The sequence below is a fragment of the Castor canadensis genome, chromosome 4 (assembly GCF_047511655.1).
Source record: "Castor canadensis chromosome 4, mCasCan1.hap1v2, whole genome shotgun sequence".
Classification (NCBI taxonomy): Eukaryota; Metazoa; Chordata; class Mammalia; order Rodentia; family Castoridae; genus Castor; species Castor canadensis.
The window spans coordinates 141,500,018-141,515,313 of NC_133389.1; the positions used below are offsets into that span (position 1 = coordinate 141,500,018).

At 38.7% G+C, this 15,296-nt stretch overlaps 1 protein-coding gene across 4 annotated transcripts in view; it reads left to right on the forward strand.

Moving 5' to 3' along the window:
* Positions 1-7,433: 7,433 nt before the first annotated feature.
* Positions 7,434-15,296, forward strand: part of LOC109678689 (inositol polyphosphate 1-phosphatase) — a 35,447-nt gene continuing 27,584 nt past the window's right edge. Inside the window, exons 1-3 of one of the 4 annotated variants that reach the window (XM_074071277.1) lie at positions 7,434-7,650; positions 13,907-14,990; positions 15,227-15,288. The gene's annotated coding sequence lies outside the window, so the exon portion shown is untranslated. The remainder of the gene's footprint in view (positions 7,651-13,906; positions 14,991-15,226; positions 15,289-15,296) is intronic. The other 3 variants (XM_074071274.1, XM_074071278.1, XM_074071275.1) reach the window with 3 other exon arrangements.

The window sequence follows — 15,296 nt, forward strand, 5'->3', positions numbered from 1 at the left end:
ATTGCAATAAAGACACTTGCACATCCATGTTTATTGCAGCATTACTCACAATAAGCAAGCTATGGAAACAGCCAAGATGCTTTACAACTGATAAATGGATTAAGAAAATGTGGTATTTATATACAATGGAATTTTATGCAGCCATAAAGAACAAAAATTGTCATTTGCAGGTAAATGGATGGAACTGGAGAGCATCATTTGCAGTTAGCCAAGTTCAGAAAGACAAAGATTGCATGTTCTCTCTCATATATGGAAGATAAATCCAATACAAATACAGCATCATCATATATATGTATAAATATATACAGAACATGTTTCCAAAAGTGGGACTGTTAGAAGGGGCTATGGGTGGAGGAAAAGAAAGAAAGAATGATAGAAAGTGAATAATAATGAGATACATATCACATATGTATAGGAACAAGACACTAGGAAGCACACTGAAAGCTGTTAAACATCAGAGGATAGGAGAAACAGATGATAAAGAGTAGTAGAGGGGGGACCAGACTGACTTAAGTACAATATATTTATGGGCAAAATACTAAGGCAAAATTCCCACTGAACAATAACAGATACCTAAACAATTAAGAGCAGGTCATGTTAAGGGAAAAGCACCAGTGGGAAGGGGAGGGTAAATGAAGTGGGTAAAGGAGGGTAAATGTGGCTGATGTACTTTCTATACAAGTATGAATATGGAACTGAAACCTGTTGAAGTCACCATAAGAAGGGGAATGGTGTGGGAGAGAGAATAATGGAGGGGACAAACCATTTTGGGGCATAATACATGTATATATGGAAATGACACAATGAACCTCCTTGTATGACTATCATAAACTAACAAAAATGTTCTGTTTACATAGTGAAGGACAGGAAGGTAAAACAGGTTTTCTCTCGGGGGAGGATACCAGTGGGAGGGGTTTGGGCATAAGGAAAGGGCAAAGGAGGGAGAATATAGTGGAAATATTTTGCACTCATGATAAAAATAGAACAATGAAACCTGTTAAAAATTGTTCTAAGAAGGAAGGATAAAGGAGGAAGATGGAGGGGGTGAATCTAATTAAGATATATTATAAGCACTCATGTTAATGTCACAGTGTACCCCCTCTACAACTACAATATCAATTTTTTACAAAGGAAAAAAAAAGGAATTTCCTTTTATTTTCCCTTGTTGAAAATCAATGATTGGCAATCAATTAAACTCTGCAGGCCCAGGCCCACCACAGGATGCACAGAATGTAGTCCACCTGCATGAAGCTCCAGGTGTCTTCAGATAAGGGGAATCTCGGGTCATACAATTGGAAGCCAATAAGTAAATCATTCCTCAACTATTAAAAGAAGACCTTGATTCAGTGCCTCCAGATGGTCACGACAATCTCAACTTATTGATTCCAAAAAGGTATGGACACCCTCTCTTCATTGTCACAAGATGAGCAGTTTGGGATAGTGTAATGCCTGTGATTCAACAGCACTTCCCTTAAGGGATTTGCCATTTCTTCTCTTATGCTATGGGCATGGATGAGCAGCACTGTGTGTTTCGAGGTTGTGGAAGTATCTGAGATTGAGCAATGAAGTCTTCTGGATCTTTTCCTTTCCTCTTGCTCAGTTAAATAAGCAAGCTAAATAAGCCCTTCTACAGGATAATATTTAACAAATATGCATCAGTATGGCCATATGATTCATTGAAATACTTTCTAAGCTGGAAAATAACCAGTGCTTACTGCCGGGCAGTTCAGTCACTCTCGCTCTAAGGAACCCCAAAGTAAGCACTCCTTAAGAAACCAGTCTGGTATTTGCCAGCTGGTTGACCATCGCTATCTACAGTAGACCCTATTTCCAAGCATTCACAATGAGCCTAGATCCTTTGGGGGAGATACAAGACGGCCTATGCCTGGAGCCCGGTGGACTCTTCCTCCCAAGGCTAAGACTGCCTGCTGCAGCTGGCATGCCCCAGTGTTGCCCCCACACTGAAGTGTACCATAGTACTTCAATATTTTGAAGATTGTTCTTGCCTTTCATATACTTGTGTTAATCATTTTGTGTGGCCCAAAGGACAGGACTGAACCACATACAGTATGGTGAAATTATTGAAAGGATCCCATAAAACAGAATTAGATTCCAGAAAGCCTTAAGAATTGCAACCAAATCTGGGTGGGGCAGGGAGTTGGCTCTCCTCTACATCCCTCTCTCTGGTTACATGGATTCACCTTCAAACTTGTGGAAAGTTTCCTTCTTTCTTGGTGCTCTGTCTTGTCATGGTCAGATTAATAGGATCCAGGTTCTGTGTTAAGTGTTGAGCCCTGGTGACATGGTGCTGTGCAAACACATAGTAGGCCTACCTGTCATGGTCTAGAAATTAGAGAAAGCTTCCTAGAATAAGCAACTGTTTTAGACAGAGAAACTGCACCCATGGAGTATCACAGGGGACTCCAACTTTCTAACAGCAGCATGGATAGGTAGAAAGGCACCAGGTCACCAAGGGCCTGTGAAGCCACCCTAAGAACATTTAATCAGAATATGATGTAATGAGATTTGAATTCTTTCAGTAACAATTTCAAGCATGCCTTGTGGATCAGAGAAAGCACATGTGGTTCCCCAAACTCCTCTCTCTACCTATTCCGTAAATTCACACTAACTTGGCTTGCAAGAGATTTTGGCTTGCCTTGGTTTATCTAATCTCAACTATGTATGACATCATTCCACAAAACCACTTTAAAACTGTTATTTCTTTACATGATTATTTATTTATCATCACACTTGCTAACTGGCTGATCTGTTTTTCATTTTCTGAACTCAGCAAAGTAATCTGATTAGCCTCCTGTAACTCTTTTGAGCTGTGAATGCCATGAGGTTACATTGTCTGTATGGATGCTGGAGTGTTCATGAGTTCTAAGACTATGGGGATCTGACAGGCAATGATGACTTATTCCTCAGCTCTTCAACCAATATCCATGCTCACAGTCTTGATTTTAAAAGTATATAATATGCTAAGGATGCTTTCAGTTTAAGCTGCTTGAGTGAAAGTTGCTGAAAGTGACACAGATTGGTGAGAGAGGAGCACACCCAAGTTAAGGGTCACGCAAATCAAGACCAAAGCATATGGCTTATCTAATCTCAACCTGAGACCAGGTATTTGATGTATTTCTGCATCTACACAATAAGAAAACTGCAACAAACAGTCTATAGACCATCCTTTTTGTTCTAAGAGTCTCTGACTGTGGTTAGATGTTGAACTAGTGAAGATGAAGAAGAGGTATGAAATATAATAATTGCTAACAATGCCCTCCAAAATGATGACAGAACTTGCTTCATGAAAGAAGAATGGATTAGGATTGGGGTGACAGACAAGGAAATTTAAGTTTATCTGCAATTTTCAAGACTGGGGGAGGGGCAGGAGTGGTGGTAACAAAGCTGTACTCCTAGCTATATGTGGGAGGTAGTGGTAAGAGGCCACTTACCATGGCCAGCCCCTGGTAAAAGAGTGAGACACTATCTGAAAAATAAACTAAAGCAAAAGGGATGAAGGCATGGCTCAAGAGATAGAGTGCTTGCCCACCAAGCACAAAGCCTTGAGTTCAAACCCCAGTTCCACCAAAAAATGTTTTTAATGTGGCCCCTTCTGGCAAATTATGAAATAATGAATACAGTGTGGTACTATTTAAATAAAAATGTAGAGATACACCCTTCACATAGCCAAGTTACAGAAGTAGCTTAGGTGCTCGTCAACAGATGAATAGATAAAGAAAATGTGGTATATACACAATAGAGTATTATTTACCCTTAAAGAAGAATGAAGTCATGTCATTTGCAGGAAAATAGGTGGAACTAGAGAACTTTATTTTGTTCAACAAAATAAAGCAGAGTTAGAAGAATAAATATCAGATGTTTTCTCTCATATAAAAAAATCTAGATCTAAAAAAAAAGACATAAATGTAAAAGGAGTACTATTTGGAGGTTAGCACTGGTAGAAGGGGGCAAGGAGAAAAGTGAATTGCGAGCAAAGTGTATTATACGCACCTATGAAAATGTCATAATGGAACTCATTTTTAAAATTGTAAGAAAAATGGGGGGAGAGGAGGAGAAAAGGGATAAAAAAAGAGAAAGAGTCATAGAGGGGGTGACTATGACCTAAGTACATTATATGCATGTATGGAAATATCACATGAAATCCCTTTGTACAATTAACATATGCTTAAAAATGTGGTCACAATGAAACAATGTGCTCACAATTAAAAATACAAAATAAAATACATAGCAGCCAGAAAGATAAGAGCATTCATAAAATAGGAAACTTTTTTTAGAAGAAGGTTTCTGTTAGGAAAATAATGTGTATGCATATACAGAAACATACTAGAGGAATGCACCCAAAATGTTAATAGTGGTTACCTAAGGGTCATGGTAGTAATACGAATGACTCACTTCTTATCTATAGTTATTTATATTCACGAATGACTACTTCATATTTATACTTATTTGTATTTCTTATTGTTCTACTTGAGAGTAGGTAGTTTTTTAAAACAAAAATGGATGCAATTTTTAAGGAGATAAGACATGTTATATGTAATCTGCCATATTTTTCTTTATGAGTGATTCACAAACAACTGTTGGACAAGTTTTTCTTTCCTATCTACTCTAATTTCTAGTGAATTGCCACCAAGTGGTGACTAGACCACATTGAAGAAAACTGAAAGGCTTATGTTTTTCCATAGATAGTCCCTCTGAAACAGATTTATTAGAAAAAAAGTCTTTAATACATGGTTTAATTTGACATATGATATGCCAAATTATCCAATAATTAAAATGCTTTGCACTTTCACAATGTAAGATATTATATTACACTGTGATACTATATTTTAAGATATTATATAACAGTGACATTTTAAAGAGTTTGCAGTGTATTTTCAAAGACCATAAGCCTTGGTGCATAGTAATGGTAAATTATCTACTTGTAGATTTCTAATAAGTTGCATTTTATGCAGTGCGAATTTATCTACTTTGGTATTTATTTATTTAGCAGTATTGTGGTTTGAACTCAGGACCTCCCATTTGCTAGGCAGGTACTCTACCACTTGAGCCATATCCCTTTTTTGTGTTAGGTATTATTTGAATAGGGCCTCCATTTATGAACAGGCCACCCTGGCCTGTGATCCTATTTTTGCTTCCTGTGTAGCTGGGATGACAGGCACAGGACATCACACATTGCCCTTGAACCAGGATCCTCCTGATCTCTGCCTCCCAAGTAGCTAGGATTACAGGCATGAGCCTCTGTAAGTAAAATATTAAAAATATCTGTATTATGTAAATACAGTTTTAAGGACTTTGGTTTAGCAAAAAATATTTAAAATTACCACTAAACCACCTGCAAGTAAGTAAATGAATAAACTGACATGTCCCACCAAGTTTAGTAAGTTTATTTACAAACTCTGTGATGTTAGCAAGTTTCACAGGGACTAAGTAAACAAGAAAATCCTCCAGTAATTATTGCATTAAACTCTTCTGAGTTTCCCTAGACTTATTTGTAGGTATGTACACATAGCAACAATAATATGTAAGCAGCAAAAAAAACCCTTTTACAGCGTGCACACACTTCCCCTCTGATGAGCATTAGATTTCTGAATATTTGATATCTCTTTGGGGAAGAAGAAATAAAACCGTATGTGTGTGTTGAAACAGCATTTTTTCCCACTCATATTGGAAAACTTGGAGTCCTTTTCAGAGTATCTTTTTATCATTCTGGTGTTTGGTATTCAGAGGCTTTCTATTATTCATAATACTATAATTTCTTTCCCTATGGAAGATGATAATAGAGGCAGAGAAAGAGAAAATAGTAAATATCAATGTGCTGTTCTCAAATTCAGCTACTATTCTTAGAAACCCTCCATTGAAGCTCTCTTTCCAAATCTTGTTAACAAAAGAAAAAATGACTCATCCCACAATACTAGTGGTAAAATTGATTTAGATATGTATAATTTCTGTCTATATTGAGGAGCAAAAGAGTCACTTAGAGCAGAAAGACAGAGGAAGGCAAGACAGCAAATTTGTATATGGGTTTTCGAAACTCAAAGTGGAAGAGGTAGGAAATGAAGTGCTGATGACAGATTGGTGGTAAATGATAGCATCAAAGGATTTTTTTTTCAAGTTTTAAGTTTTGACAATGATGACAAATTAGAGACGGCAGGTGAACAATGACCTCCTCCTAGACCCTGTAGTATGTTGATGTCAAAACCCTCCACACTCATCCACAATATCAGATGATCTTAAGGGATGGGGACTGGGAGACCGAGATACCAGGAGAGAATTAAGTGGGAATTAGCTTCCTTCACATCTTGGTTCCAAGCAATGGTCTGCATCTCTCCATTGGTCCTCCAAAAACATCTAATGACTGCATTTGATGCTATTTCTAAGACAGAATTGAACTGTGTATATCAAGTAATATATTTAACTTTGCAATTTCATGGAAAGACCAGGGGAAGAAAAAAATGTGTATGGGGCGGGGGCGGGGGGAATGTTTGTGAAGAAAGGAACTACATAAAGTAAGTCCAAAAATCAGTGGAGTCAAGTGTATGTTCTTTCTGATTTTCTAATGTTTTCTTTACACTCATAGCAGTTGATCTGTGGAAACTCTAGGTTAATCATGCTAAGCAAAATTTTCAGTATATTCTACAAAAAGACTTGGGAAAAGTATTTAGGATCAAATATTCAATATGTGTGAAGGCATTTTTGAAATTTAAAATTACTTTTAAGTTGTGAGGTATTAGGAGTAATAAATAGTACAGTGCCTAAATATACTTAGTGCATGTCCAATTATTACCTAAATAACGAGATACTTTTAGGTCACAGAAGGCAGTTATATAACAAAATTGTAAAACCAGTATAAACAGATGAGAGATCTACTTTTCTCTTCTTACCTTTCCAGTCCCTTGTTGGCTTAAGTTTTTACCAGAATGATTTGGTAACATGCAATATAGAAGAGATATCATGAGTGCAGTTGAAGAAAATAATTTGACTTTGTGTATTAGACATTTAAAGAAGCCTCTTAATGTTCTATTTTTAATGCTTAAGAAATGAAATTATTTTAATGCACTATTCCCTATGAAATTAATTTTATATTGATACTTTCCCCAAAATATCAAAAGGTAGATTACCAAATTGTGGATAGTTCTAAATATAAAGTTAGTCAAACTTACTCCAAAGCAAAAAATACAAAAATAATTACTAAGCAGGATGTAAATATTCAAGATAACAAAGTATGCAATGAAATGATTTTACAAACTAAAGTGTACATGGGAGGATCCAACAATGAGTTGATTTTAGAGTCCTCCATGAAAAGCTAAAGTAAATAAGAAAATATGCAGGGAAGTTTAAGAATTGAAGGAAGTGACTTGCTGTTAATAGGCCTGCTCCAGGGAATAACCTTTGTACTGAACAACAGAGAACTCTACACCTAATCAGAAAAGGCTGGGTTTGGCGGTTGTTGAAGGCACCTTCCAATGCAGCACAGAGAAGGGCAATCCAATGTCCCTTCTCTGAAGTTTTTTACTATCAGATTACAGATTTAAGACAAGGAGGAACTCAAATTCTAAGGATCCATATACTTCAAAGCTTTGGCATTTATTTTACATCTGGGGAATCAGTAAGCAGCACTTCTGTGGAAAGGTAAGTGAAAAAAATCCCCATTTTATGAGTTTTACATATATACATTGTGTGTGTGTGTGTGTGTGTTCATAGTGAGATAGACAAAAATAAATACTCAATGCTTAGATGAACCTTGTTAGAGATAAGCCTATGTTTCTGAGCACAGAGAAGTGACTATAAATACATTTGTTATGACTCGTTCTAGAAATGTGTCCTTTGCTTGTAGCTGAAATGCACATTTGAGTCTCTCTATTTTATATGGTTTGGTAACCTACTTTATTTTAAAACGGCTCAAGGAGTTTTAAATATTCAATCTGTCATAAATGTTAAGGATTCCTCTCCAAAGTCTTTAAAAAAATCATATACTTTGATTTCATGACATTCAAACTTTTGTGAGACCAAATACCCAACATTGATTGATATTAGTTAATGATTTAATATAAACACAAAAAAAGATTGTGCAATATGGTGCAAGGAATCTCTTCCAACTAAATGAGTTCAAATCTATCCTTATGAGTAAAAACCTAATATCCTGTGATTAAGTCATTTTCACATATGTTTAATGGAGGAGCTATAGGTAGGAAATGCTGTGAAACTCATGATAATTCAGTGAACTCCTGCAGAAACCAACATCAAGTTTCCAGCAGCTGATTTCAAGTTATAGGATACAGCAGTGGCAAACACACAATGTTGATCTGTGTGATGACAATTGGAACATCAATGCTAGTTTGATGCAATTGATGTCATTGAGTATATAAAGGATATGACTGAGCCCAGAAACACTGCTACCATTGACCCTGCTCTGGAGACCTTGGCTTATGTGCTGGTGAACACTGCATTTCAAAGGACTACTTAATGACATGCAATGCTCATATATAATAGTTAAAACAGCTTATAAGACAATATGTTCAGTATATTTGTGCAAACAATTCATATATACAGAGAGAAAACTACAAAGTTATACCCCAAAATGTCAAGCACTCTGTAGAGTAAATTGTTTTCTTCTTTATACTTTTTCACATTTTTCTTCACAATAATGGTATTTTTATAACCAGAAAAGGTTGCTTTTGATGGCAAATAAGTTTCACCTGAAAGTATAAATATTAAGAATATTTCAAAAAAGTGAATTAAGCATGAAGTTACCCTCTATTAGTTTAAAAACAAAAGCTATGGCATTGGCATAGTAGTCAAAGAAGGATGAGTGAAACAACATAGAGGACTTAGGAATGTGTCCTAGTGCATGAAAAAACTTAATATGTGATATTCCAGTCATCACAGACTAGTGAAAAGGGATGTTTATCCAACGTTGATGTCAGGAATATTGGTTAACTATTAGGGGGAGAGAATCAGTTTAGAGCTCCTCAAAATAACTTGCAGATTATTAAAGACTTAAACTTTACAAGTCAGATAGTTAAAAAAATGGCAAAAACATAAGTGGATATTGTTCTGATCTAGTCTGCAAGCTCCATGAAATTAATATGGATTAAATGAATAGAAAAATGATCAAATACGAAAAGGCAACTAAAACAAAGGGAGAGAGGAGGGGAAATGATTGACATGAAAATTTTCCTCTCACCAATAATAAAAATGCACCAAAACAAAGATGAGAAATTAGGAGAGATTTCTTTTTTTGTGTGTGTTGTCTATTTAATGATATAGTAAGGATATAGGTGATATCATGCACTGTGAGGAGTGTCTTGAAAGGCAATTGGTAAAATCATTGCTGATAATTATAGGACTCTAACATAAAGAAATTCAATTGATACTTGTTATTTAGGAAGAGTATACCTTCTAGACTGGGTCTCTCCAAATTTGTGTTTCTGAACAGTGTTCAGAGGCATCCCAAAGCCTTCAAATATAGGAAGAAGGTTTTCCCAACCATGTCTCAGCTAGATCAATTCAATTTTTATCTAATCCATATGTTAAACTAGATATAAGAATTGTTTCTTAAAGCCAGGTGTGGTGGTACACACATATAATCCCAGCACTCAGTAGCCTGAGTCAGGAGGATCATGAGTTCAAGGCTAGCCTATGCTACAGAGTAAATTCTAGGCTTGCCTGTGCTATATAACAAGACCCTGTCTCAAAAAAAATTTTTTTTTCCTCAAAGAGCCCACTCTTTTGAGGCTGGTTGCAGCAGACATGCTTATAGTCTTAGCACTCAGGCGGGTGATATAGGAAGATCATTTAGCCTAGGAGTTCCAAGTCTAGCTGGGCAACAAAGTAAGACCTTGTCTCAAAAAAATCCACTAGAAATACCAAAATTTGAATATCACTATACTGTAGTATATGATTTCTTCAATAAAATGAAAGTGTTTCAAAAACTACTGGAGGAGTTGAGGATGATAATCAAGAGTGCTACATTCCCAAACACTGGCCTCACAGTAGTAGTTCAAATTCCTGCTCCAGAAGCATGTAAATCATTCTATAATTACCTTGCAAATGGTCAACAGCTCAGACATAAAATCTGAGAATTTCCAGGACCGGTTGCAATAAGGAATGAAAGATTTGCCCTCTATGCTAATCAACAGTGTTCCTTAATATATATCAGCCTGTCATAACAGGAACCAACCTCTACTCAGATGTTTCCAGTGAAAGGATTTTATTGAAGAGACTATTTACAAAAGTTGGGGTGGCTAGGTTTAGGGTTGGGTTGGGTTGAAAGGAAACAACAAGAGACATGGCAACAGTCAACACATTAGCAGGGATAGGCCTGAAGAAATAAGGGTGGAAATCATGCAGGCAGAACCCAGTGGAAGCTGGAGCAGGGGAGGAGGATTGCAACCTTGGAAGTTCAAAGCTACTGTCAGAACCCAGCCGAGAGGAAGGAAGAAATATCCAGCTTTCTCCTTTTCCACCCTTTAATCTACTGTGGTGTCATCCATGGCGTGCCACACTAGTTGAAACCAGCTGAAAAGAAAGCCCAGGGCAGTAGTTATGAACATTCTACCTCTTGAGGCACTGAGTCTAGCAGAGAGTGGCAGATGGATCTGGCAGAGAGCAAGTGGAAAAAAATCAGCATACTTTTTTTTTCTTCAATATCTCTTTTTCTTTTTTGCCAGTACTGGGGTTTGAACTCAGGGCTCCTGGTTGATAGGCAGGTGCTCTACCACTTGAACCATGGCTCCAGCCTCCTCCTCTCAGCCCCATTTCAGGCATGCACTCCTCCCCACACCAGGCTTGTTGGTTGAGATAGGCTGTCTCTAACTTTTTGCCTAAACTGGCCTCAAACCATGATTTTCCCAAACTCTGCCTCCTGAGTTGCTGGAATTATACAAGTGAGCCACTATGCCCAGCACTTAACCAGCATACTTTTAATAGCAAATTATTGGGACTCCAATGCCCAATAAAAGAAGAAATCTTAGCTAAATGTTGACATTAGCTATTCTGTAATTAAGTAAATAATGGCACTCAGAAGACCATTGTGTAACCGGAAGCACAAAAGAGAAAGCAGCCAACTCTATCTGCAGGAGTACATTCAGAGAAGATTTTCTCAAATTGACAATTGAGGTGATTTGTTGTCTCAAAAGCAAAGTTTCTTGCATTTTTTTCTTATTAGGAAAATCACAGTTAGCTGGGTGTGGTGATTCACAACTGTAATCCAAGCACTTGGAGGCTGAGACAGAAGTATCATGAGTTCAAGGCCAGCCTGGGATACATAGTGAGACTCTGTCTCAGAGAGAGAGAGAGAGAGAGAGAGAGATGCATTAGCTACAGGAAACATACACACTACAAAAAGACAAAGTTACATAAACAATCCCATCTCCCACTCTCCCCAGATCACTATAAACATTTTAATGTGTTTCCATCTTTCCAAACCTTTTTCCTGTTTCTATGCACCTATGATCATGATGTATTTGGGACCATATCAGATACTCTTGTGAACTGCATTTATGTGTTAGTGTTTAAATCATAAACACTAGTTCATGTAATAGATACCATTCTGTGACATTTAAAAACTTAAAATCTGATTTAAAAAATCTGTCTCTATGCATCCGGTATATCTACTACAAAATTTCTATTCAGACATTTGGTTTGGGTTTTCTTTTGGCCTTTACCAACAGTCCTGTGATGAACTTTCAGCACATACTACTGCCCTCCCGTCAATTTCAGGCCACTGTCTGTTTTTCTATAGGCCTCACAGTACTAATTTTTACAGTTGTAGGTTGTTTTAAAAAGCATGGGTGTGAAAGAAAAGCAATACAGACAAGTGTGGCCTTCAAAGTCTAAAGTACTTACCATCTGGCCTTATATAGAAAATATTTTTCAACCCGTTACAGAGCTTTTTTTCCCCTTTGAAACAGGGTCTCATTACATAGCCCAGGCTGGCCTCAAATTCACGGTCCTTCTGCCTCAACTTCCCAAATGCTAGGATTACAGGAATGCATTACCATGTGTGACCAGCAGTAGAGCATTTCAATATTATAAATTCCCAGAAATGTAACTTTTTTTAGTGAAAGAATATGAACATTTTTGAGGCATGTTCCACATTCTGCCCTCAGAGTCTTTGAGCTGATTTATGACTTTCTTAGTAAAGCATCAACATGGCCAGTTGCCATACATTCTATTCCAAGGGATGTTAGCCCAAGTCACTGGCTCCGAGTCTTATTTTTTTTCTCAGCCAGTTTGATGACATATCATATTAAGTTTGCACCTCTCCTAAATATATTTGGCCATTTATGTTTTTGTTTTGTGACTTAACTAATTTATTATTTTGCCCATTTTGGGGGAACAGGATTTTTAATTTTGCTAATTAGACCACTGTATTTAATAATGATGTTACTCTGTAATTATATATATATATGTAATATATATTATATAATATAATTATATATATATTATCATATAATATATAATATATATAATTATTATATAATAATATAATTATATATAATATAATATATGTGATAATATATATCACACTTTAATAGTTTTTTCTTATCTCTTAATTTTATTGTTGTTATTGTTGTATTCTTTAGATGAATGAAGTTGAAAGTCCAATACTCAAATCTATCACTTTTCCTTTGTAATTTTGCCCTGTACTCCATGCTTACATTGAGATTAAAAGCAAATCAATGATATTTTCTCCTTGTCTTTTTAAGAATTAAAAAAAATCTTTTAATCCGCTTAGTGTCTGAGAAAGGTTTTAAAGGATGAATGGCAATACGATGTGAGTCCTGGCATCAAATTGCTGGGTTCAAATTTAGTCTCACTACATACTACAACTTTGAATAAGTTACTTAACCTCTCCGAGTCTCAGTTCTCTTGTTTATAAAATGGAGAGAACAATAATACCTCCCATAGGATTGTTTTAAGAATTAACAGCCATAAAACACACAAAGCACTTAGCACTGTGCCATTCGATATTATAGCAGCAAGCAGTTGCCCCAGACAAAAGCAGTATCATGTATGAACATGCAAAGTTATGAAATCAGTTTGTGCATTTAGGAAACTAGACAAGGTGTGGTAAAAAGAAGTGGTAACATGATAAAGCGAGAGCACACAAGGGAGATATGAGGATAGGTAAGACACCCAAAAAACTAGATAGCATTTGTTGCCCTCAACACAGAGAAACTAATGCAGATACTTTAAAGCAACAGAGGCCAATAGGAGAAGGGAACCAGGAACTAGAGAAAAGGTTAGTTCAAGAAGAATTAATTTAGAAGGTAACACACATGTACAGGACAGCAATGCAAGTCAACTCCCTGTATAGCTATCCTTATCTCAACTAGCAAAAACCCTTGTTCCTTCCTATTATTGCTTATACTCTCTCTTCAACAAAATTACAGATAAGGGCAAAATAGTTTCTGTCTGGTAGCGAGGGGGTGGAGGGAGAGGGAGGGGGTGGGGGGAGGGGCAAAGGAGGGGGTGGGGGAAGGGGGGAGAAATGACCCAAACATTGTATGCACATATGAATAAAAAATTAAATTAAATTAAATTAAAAAAAAGAAGTGGTAAGTGTGAGGGGCAGGGTTGACAGATGGGAGGAGCCATGGACTTTGAATTCACGCCCAGGACTTTGCTCCTGATATTACCAGAGATGGAGAACCAAAGAAGACTTTTAATCAAGCAAGAAACCCATTGAGATTTGTGATGTAGGATGATCCCTGTGGTAGCAAAGAGAGAAATGGACTAGATTCCTATCCCCTACTCTACCCTCCCTAAAACTAGAGTTTTGCTTCCTTAAGGCAGATCCCTTACCCTTCTAACTACTTCTGGTAGTTATTGCTTCTTCCAAATATCACATTTAAAGTATTTTTTGATTTTGTCATCATAGATAAAGTTATGAGTCTAATAAACAGTACCAGCAGGATGGATCTAAGGAGCTCTAATAAAATGGACATAAAAGATGAATCTGAGGGAGAAGGTCAAATCAACTGAATCTGCTCTCCTAGTGATTGAAAGCCCAGAAGAGTGTGGGGATGAGGAAGACCACAGAAGCCAGCTGGGGGCAGTACACTGAGTAACAGTTTAAAAGGCAAGATCATGATTAGAGACCCATGATACATTTCCTGTCTACGTGGTCCTAGGTCCACACCTGAAAAGGCACAAGTCCAGAAGACTTTGCTAGGGTTTGATCAACATTCAGCATCCTTGCCATTTCTGTCAGAACAATGGGACCCGACTTCCACTGGCAGAAAGTCCATCTTCATAGTTGCCAATCTATCTATCAAACCCATAATTTCCCCTTTTAAAAGTACGGATGAATGGAGGAGGAAGATTTTAAAACTGAGTTTGTGGGCGGTTACAAAGAAACCACAGAAACAATGAGGTGACCCCGAAGTCCTTTTCTTCCTGGCCCTCCCATCTGAATCATCATACTCCACTTGTGACGTCCTGGACGCCGGGCCCCGGCAGGCGTGGGATGCCCTCGCCTGCCCCAGAAGCCTGGAAGCGTCACCGCGCCTTTCCACGCCACCGTCCCAGGGGAAACCAGGGGGCGGGGACCTGGCAGATGTGCAGCTGGAGGACTCCAGGCCCAGCGAGGCTGTGCGTCGTCCTGGCTTCGCCTTCCCCTCGGTGACCTCTGCCGTCCTCCCTGCCGCTGGCGCTCGCGCCGATCCTGCGCCGGACGCCTGCGCCCCTCTCCGCGCCCCTCCGCCCCCTCCTCTCGCGGTCGCCGCGTGTCCCTCCTCCCTCCTCCCCGCTGCTCCCCCGCCTCTTCCGTTTCTCGAGGGAAAGGCTGCAGTCTACTCCTCGGCTGCGCATCCCCGGCTTAGGTAACACGTATCCTCCTTACGCCACCCCCACCCCGGTCCTCCTCCACTATCCCCTCCTCCATCTCCGCCGCCTCCTCCTCCTCAGCTCTGGTCCTGGGGCCCGGCGGACTGCGCGCGCTCCATCGCCTCTCCGCAGGGCAGGTGAGTCCATCAGGCCGGGATAGGGGGCCCCGGGCCCGGGCCCCGGCCTGCGAGATCTCCGGTACCTGCAGCGGGGCTGCCCCCGGCCTGGCCCGGCCACCCCGGCATCGCTGCTGCCACCAGCCGGGCGGATGGGGCCGCGGCGCCCGCGCTCTGCAGAAGCCACCGAGAGGAACCCGCGCGGGAAGGAGGAGTAGCTAGCAACTTCCTACTTTTTAAAAAATTCTTTCCATTAGCATTTCTAGGTGGAATAAGCTGATCTGACAGTTGTCCGGGAGCAGTGGCGGTGGTTCAACAGGTAGATGG